This window comes from Geotrypetes seraphini, chromosome 2 (genome assembly GCF_902459505.1).
Source record: "Geotrypetes seraphini chromosome 2, aGeoSer1.1, whole genome shotgun sequence".
Taxonomy (NCBI): domain Eukaryota; kingdom Metazoa; phylum Chordata; class Amphibia; order Gymnophiona; family Dermophiidae; genus Geotrypetes; species Geotrypetes seraphini.
In genome coordinates, this window is record NC_047085.1 from 484,497,095 (window position 1) to 484,504,874 (window position 7,780).

Below are 7,780 nucleotides of genomic sequence, written 5' to 3' on the forward strand. Positions count from 1 at the left end.
TCATGTGTATCCCACAGACCTGTTGATGCTGATGCAGACTCAGACTTCTGAGCAGCTGATGTCTCATGTCTCACAATGTTTACATGTGGTAAGAGCGATTAATGTAGCTGGTTTTAGAAAAGGTTTGGACAGACATGGAGGAAGCCACTGCTTGCCCTGGATCAGTTGGCATGGAATGCTGCTACTCTTTGGGTTTCTGTCAGGTACTTGTGACTTGGATTGGCCTCCGTGAAAACAGGGCTAGATGGACCATCGATCTGACCCAGTAAGGCATGTTCTTCTCTATGGACAATTCATGGGATGTTGGTGTTGCAGAAATTCCATCATTTCCACTTTATCAGTCGCTGCTTCCTGCCTAGTAAGGTATGTATATTTGAAACAAGGATCCAGAAGCATGGCAGACACTTAGCAAGTAAGCAGGTGTTTGTTGGATTTGTCCACACATTAGTTGAGAATAAAACCCCTTCTGCCTCCCCTAGCAGATTTTCACATGCTCCACAATAATATTGTAAGTTGCAGACATGAGTGAAGTGCAGGTACACGATCCTTTATCTGAAATCCTTGAGACTAGGCATATTTCAGTTTTTGGAATATAAGAACATGAGAATAGCTTTACTGGGCCAGACCAATGGTCCATCAAGTCCGGTAGCCCATTCTCACAGTGGCCAATCCAGATCCCTAGTATCTGGCCAAAACCCAAAGAGTAGCAGTATTCCATGCTACCGACCCGGGGCAGGCAGTGGCTTACCCCATGTCTTTCTCAATAACAGATTATGGATTTTTTCATCCAGGAAATTGTCCAAATTTTCGGTTTTCGGAATGGTAATGTTAAATCAGAAAAAGACATAACATAAGACCATAAAATTGCCACCAAACCTTTTATTTCAAAATAAGGCAAACATTTAAGTTTTCAAGTTTCAAGTTTATTAGGAGACTTGATAAATCGCTTAATCGGATATTCTAAGCGATGTACATTTAAAATTTACAATTTAAAAAACGAAAAACAATAACAATGTAATACATTACAGTACATACAATTTTTAAATAATAGCTAAAATACTCTAAATTTAACATTGTTAAACATAAGGAATGGAGGGATGAAATACAATTTTTAAAGTAAAGAAGAAACATTGAGGGAAAATACAAAAGGGATATAGTTAAAACAGGTCTAACCAAATAAAATATAATTCATAAAGCATAAAATTATGTTGAAAAGGCATCTTTAAAAAGGAAAGTTTTTAGCTCAGTTTTAAATTTTCCAAGGTCTTTCTCCTCCCGTAAAGTAATAGGGAGGGCGTTCCATGTTTGCGGTGCCGTACAAGAAAAAATAAATTGTCTCCTCGTATTAATAATTTTTAATGATGGAATCGATAGCAGATTTTGTTCGCTAGATCGTAAAATTCTCAAGCACTTCAAACACAAACTTGTTCACCAAAGAGACTTCAGTCTGTCGTATGCCTGCACTAGCTGACATGTTCTGCCCCAAATTTTCATGTAGGACAGATATAAAATAAAATACAGGAGTGCACATCCCAACAATTTTCCAACACTGACAACAGCTGATGAATGAGCACCATGTTGTTTATGGAAAGAGTGTGCATGGCTGAGGAAACATAAGAGCATATGAATAGCCTTACTAGGTCAGACTAATGGTCCATCTAGCCCAGAAGCCCATCTTCGCAATGGCCAATCTAGGGACTCCTTTTACTAAGGTGCGCTAGTGTTTTTAGCGTACGCATGAAATTACTGCGCGCTACACCGTGTGGCACGCTTCTAGAATAAAAATGGCAAGAAGGTGAAATATTTCATCATGCCATGGGAGGAAGAACATCATTGTGCACTGGTCGTTTCTTAGCTATGAATGAAATGAAACTGTATTCATGATGCTCATTTATTTTGACTTTGAGTTAGTAAATGAAGAAGAGGACATCCCGCAAATTAATCAGAGCAGATGAGGCTTTGGAATCCTGCATCCAACTCATGACATCCAGTTTAGGTATCGGTTATGTTTCTAACTTGAAAATGTGAACATTTCTTAGAGGATCTGTACACTTTCTCAATGTGTAAAATATACCAATTAAAATCCCCCCTTTTACAAAAGCATAGGGGTTTTTTAAGCGCCAGCCATGGCAGAAACAGTTCTGATGCTCATAGGAATTCTATGCTGTTACCACCGCAGTTAGTGCTAAAAAACTGTGCCACGTTTTTGTAAAAAGTGTGTGTGGGGGGGAAATGTTTTAACTATTTTGACTTTCTATATTGTTAAAGATCTCTTTCAGGACCGTGATAGTCTGTGGCAGGGAGCCCGGGCAGGGTGATAGAAAGCCTGTGCCAAGCACTCGGCAGGTCCCTATTCCCTCCACAGAACCTAGGTTTAAACCAGAAACATTGCAGTACAGAAAACTACACTTCCAAAGAGCCTCTAGTTTTCTTCCTGTGCCAAGAGGAAAGAGCAGGGAGGAACTTTTGTTAGAGGGGGATGGTGTCTTTAAGTTTTTCCCTGTGTCTATTCTCAAGCCTAGAGCAGTGCAGCTGGGGAAAGTTAAACAGACTTGTGCTGCACCTTTTAATCCTGTCCCTTTAAGAAGAGACAGAAAATGACCTTGGCTTCAAGCCAGGAAGCCTCTGATGTGCTCACTGTTAGTAATTAGGGGGAAAGGCCTGACAGGTGTGAGCCCTTATCCTCCAGCACAGCTGGGCCATTGGAGGGGGGCCGATGAGAAACAGCTGAAAGAAAAGCCAAGCCGACGAGGCAAGGAGGAAAATAGTCCTCATGCTTTCCAACCCCAGCTGGGAGACTGGGAAATGGAAGCGGCTAGCTCAGAGGCAGGGAGCCGTGAGGAAGAAACTCCCATAGAGGATTCCCTGCAGTGGGATAGCAGCTCATCTTCAGAGCTGGCAGCTGAGGATCCCATGGAAATGTAGCTTGCACTACAGGTGGAAGAGTTCTGGCATTCTAGGTTATATTTTTGCCTTTTGTTTCTTTCTATGTTTCCTCTGCGGGGAAAGTGTGTGACCTAAAAAAGGGGTTACAAAACCCGTACTGGACTTTTTAAACTAAGAGCCCTGTGGAAAAGGAGAACCTTGGGGAGGGCTCCGGGGAAAGAAAAAAACCTTTTTCTTTTGCTGTTTGTTTTCTAAGGTTGAGAACTGTTTACCTCAATATTGCCTAGCTTGCTGAATTGTTTAGAAAAGACTGTAGCCCTGAGACCTCCAGGATTGGAAGGAAAGTTTCTTTACTCAGCCTAACGTTTTCTTCTGGGAGAAACAGCCTGGCCAGTTGGAGTAGGGTGGGGCTGCTCTTCCAGCACAGCTCTGAGGACAAACGAAGTTTTGAAGTTGAAAGTTATTTTTGTTCTTGTTCTAATTTGGTGAAGTTATAAGAAGTACCACAGCTTTAAATATTGGGTTTTTGATTATGGACTGAGTTTAACCTGGAGGCACCAACTGTTTTGTACAAACGCTCAATTATGTCATCTGACCTGACTATGAATACAATTATCATTATCAATTAACTCCAGCACTGGCTGTGTTTTCGGAAAACTCAATGTGGCTTATTTCTTTCTGGTGCTAAATGGAAAAGCTTGGTTGGTGGTACACCAGTGGGCCTGGGAGCCACTGGCAGGATCCGGGTCACAAACAATCTCTATTTCTTGTAGCATGGGGCTCCAGGTAGGTCACACCGGCCTAGCCCAAGCGCCCCTGCCACAAGTCTTATTTAAATAATTCACAAAGAAAAATTCTGCCTATGTAAATCCTCTACTGTGTTTTTCTTGTTAGTATGAGACATTTCTACTTTGCTCTGATTTTTTTCCAATTAAATATTTAAATGTTAAAAAATATATTATTTAAATCTTTATTAGTTTCAAAAACAAACATAAAGTGCAATAGAACATATGAACAAATGATACAATAATCAGCACTTAAGTTTAACGGGATGGGGGGGCATGGCATGTTCCAGGGAAGGGTCAAGTATTAAAATCAAGAACTACTACTGATTGCAATAATAAATTAGTAGTATGACTAGTAGAAAATAGGAGGTATTGATGCCCCTGTATAAGACTCTGGTGAGACCTCATCTACAATATTGTGTACAATTATGGAGACCACATCATCAAAAAGATATAAAAAGGATGGAGTCAGTCCAGAGGAAGGCTACTAAAATGGTGTATGGTCCTCTTCATAAGGCATATGGGGACAGACTTAAAGATCACAATCTGTATACTTTAGAGGAAAGGTCCCAATGCTGGCTAAATGCCGGTTCAGGTAATTGCTGCTGGGCACAAGAACGGAACACTGTAGGGAAGGGGGAAGGAAGACAGAGGTAGCAACTGTGGTGGTCAGTCAGGATAGGAGAAAAGAGAAGTTTCAGGCTTTGGGCTGAATTTACAAATGGGTGGCTGGGCCCCTCCCCTCCATGCCCCATTGCCTCTCCCTTGTGTCAGAGGAGGGAGGAGGGAACTGGCTAGGGGCAGGACGTGGATGGAGTGGGGGTAGGATCATAATTTCTTGAGCCGCTGGGGATTAAATGACTCCCCCCAAAGGTCTCTTTTGATTAATGCAATTTGATTCATTGAGCAGGCTGGAGGTACTGTAGCTTCTGCCTGCTCAACCAATAAAATTCAGAGTAGTACCATCAGGGCCTTTGGAGGGACTCAGTGAATTCCCAGCCCTACAGCCATGCTTTTTTGTTTGATGCAGTTTGATTGGTTGGCAAAAAAAGAGTAACGTCAACTTAATTAGAGGAGAGATAAAAATAGTGAGTGCCATTCCCCTATAAATCAGACTTCCCTTACTTTAATATAGGTCTGCTAGGAGAAATCCTGACAGAAAGAGCTCTATTTATGTAAAAACTTAGGACTCCTTTTACGAAGGTGCGTTAGCATTTTTTGCGCACTCGCCGGATTAGCGCGCGCTAGCTGAAAAACTACCGCCTGCTCAAGAGGAGGCGGTAGCGGCTAGCATGCGCAGAATTTTAGCGCACGCTATTCTGCGCGTTAAGGCCCTAACGCGCCTTCATAAAAGGAGCCCTTAACTAGTGTTGGTTTAAGCTAAGTGAAGTCAAAGCTGGAAAAAAATGCAAGCAACCAGCTGAGAAATGTGTCTAGAGTGACCAGCACAGATGGGGTGAATGTGATAAACCCAGGCTGAAAAATAATGGAAACAAAAAGTTGTGAAATTGCCAACAGCTAAAGGAATTTAAAAAAAAAAAAAAAAAAATCATATCACTCCAGGAATATTGAGTTCTCCTGCGCCAAACCCATTTCTGCATCATTTGCCCTCTAACATTCACATACATCACTCGTTAAACCGCATGCTGCTGATGACTGCAGTAGCTTTCTGCATCAGCCCCTGGGTAAATGACCCCTAGTATGTAAAGTTAGGATAAAAACTTGCACTGCATACTTGAACCGAAATTATGACACATCCAGTGCAAATCATAACCTGTTACTACTCGAAAGGGTCCAGAGAAGAGCGACTAAGATGTTTAAGGGGTTGGAAGAACTGCATTACAGCGAAAGATTAGAGAAACTGGGCCTCTTCTCCCTCGAACAGAGGAGATTGAGATGGGACATGATCGAAACATTCAAGGTACTGAAGGGGATAGACTTAGTAGATAAGGACAGGTTGTTCACCCTTTCCAAGGTAGGGAAAACGAGTGGGCACTCTCTAAAGTTGGAAAGGGGATAGATTCCGTAAGAACGTAAGGAAGTTCTTCTTCACCCAGAGAGTGGTAGAAAACTGAAACGCTCTTCCGAAGTCTGTCATAGGGGAAAACACCCTCCAGGGATTCAAGACAAAGTTAGACAAGTTCCTGCTGAACTAGGACGTACGCTGGTAAGGCTAGTCTCAGTTAGGGCGTTGGCCTTTGACCAAAGGGCCGCCGCGTGAGCAGATTGCTGGGCATGATGGACCACTGGTCTGACCCAGCAGCGGCATTTCTTATGTTCTTCTTATGTATGTTTAACCTGTAACCTATTCTTAGCTCTTTGGGGACAACGGGTTAGAAAACAAATTAAATAATAAAATGGCCAGCTTAAGTTCAATATAGCCTGGTCTGTTGTCACCATCTAGTGGAAATAATACATTTTCAGCAAGAAGCTCTGGCACTTGTTTTTCATCTGTGGCAGGTAACTAACAGTGAATGGGGTTGTAATATCATCCTAAAACATAAGAATGGTCCATCAAGCCCAGTAGCCCTTTCTCACGGTAGCCATTCCAGGTCCCTAGTACCTGGCCAAAACCCATGGAGGAGCAACATTCCATTCAGAATCCTAAAGAATAGCAAGATTCTGGAATCCCAAAGAGTAACAAAAGATTCCAGAACCGCAAAGAGTAGCAACATTCCATGCTACCGATCCAGGGCAAGCAGTGGCTTCCCCCATGTCTTCCTCAGTAACAGACTATGGACTTTTCCTCCAGGAAATTGTCAAAATCTTTCTTAAAACCAGCTATGCTATCCGCTCTTACTACAACATCCGACAATGCGTTCCAGAGCTTAACTATTCTCTGAGTGAAAAAAAATTTCCTCCTATTGGTTTTAAAAGTGTTTCCCTGTAACAGTGGTTCTCAACCCAGTCCTCAGCATACCCCCAGCCAGTCATACATGAGATGGACTTGCATACAGTGGAGATAGTGAGTGCAAATTTATCTTTTGCATATTCATCGTGGATATCCTGAAAAACTTGACTGGCTGGGTATGTCCTGAGGATTGAGAGTCCTACAGGGTTGCTATTTCAGTATTTCAGAGAAATTACAGCAATAGCAAACAAAATAAAATGACATTTATAATCATTACAGATGGGTAAAAAATTTTGCAATCCTTGATTATAATTTTGGAGTATCATCTGTACAATTGTGTTCACTTGATCAGGAATTGAAAATAAACAATTGAAGTAAATAACAGAGAAATTTTTTTTTTTAAATGATGCAGCCATTTTCTCCACAAAATTAAACTCAAGCCTTTTCAGAAGCAGCTCAAAGCAAGTTTCGCTGGAAAGATACCTGGGTTAAAAGGAAGGGTAGCAGCAAGTCTCAAGCCTGGAGAGCGTTCTGCGGTGTGCAGCAAGACTCTCCACTATTTCCATCCTTGTTAATGTATAGCTAAGAGCCTTGATCAATCTATTTTCTCCTTCCCAGATACAATTGTTCTCTTATGCAGATATTTTTCTACACTGTCCCAACTAATGACTCCTTTGAGGATACCATACAATATATAAGGAAGATCATGGATGGCCTGAGAATGTGGACACAAAAAAAATGTTCTCAAGCTTAAGAAAATTTAAGACAAAGGTGCTCTGGTTTGATAGCTACAACTCACTGCCACATATTGAATTGGTGCCGACAACAGGAGAAAAACTTGAAATCGAGAGAACGTCGAACGTTTTAGGCTTATTATAGACTCTGACTTTAGCTTTGCTGACCAGATAATTCCTTGGTGATAAAATCAGTTTTAAGGAAAAAAAAAAAAAAAAGTTTTAAGACGGGCTAGTTTCAGGACAGTTGTGCAAGCAGTTGGATTACTGCAATTCTCCAAGGTAGGGAGAACGAGAGGGCACTCTCTAAAGTTGAAAGGGGATAGATTCCGTACAAACGTAAGGAACTTCTTCTTCACCCAGAGAGTGGTAGAAAACTGGAACGCTCTTCCGGAATCTGTCATAGGGGAAAACACCCTCCAGGGATTCAAGACAAAGTTAGACAAGTTCCTGCTGAACAAGAACGTGCGCTGGTAGGGCTAGTCTCGGTTAGGGGGATGGCCTTTGACCAGAGGGCTGCCGTG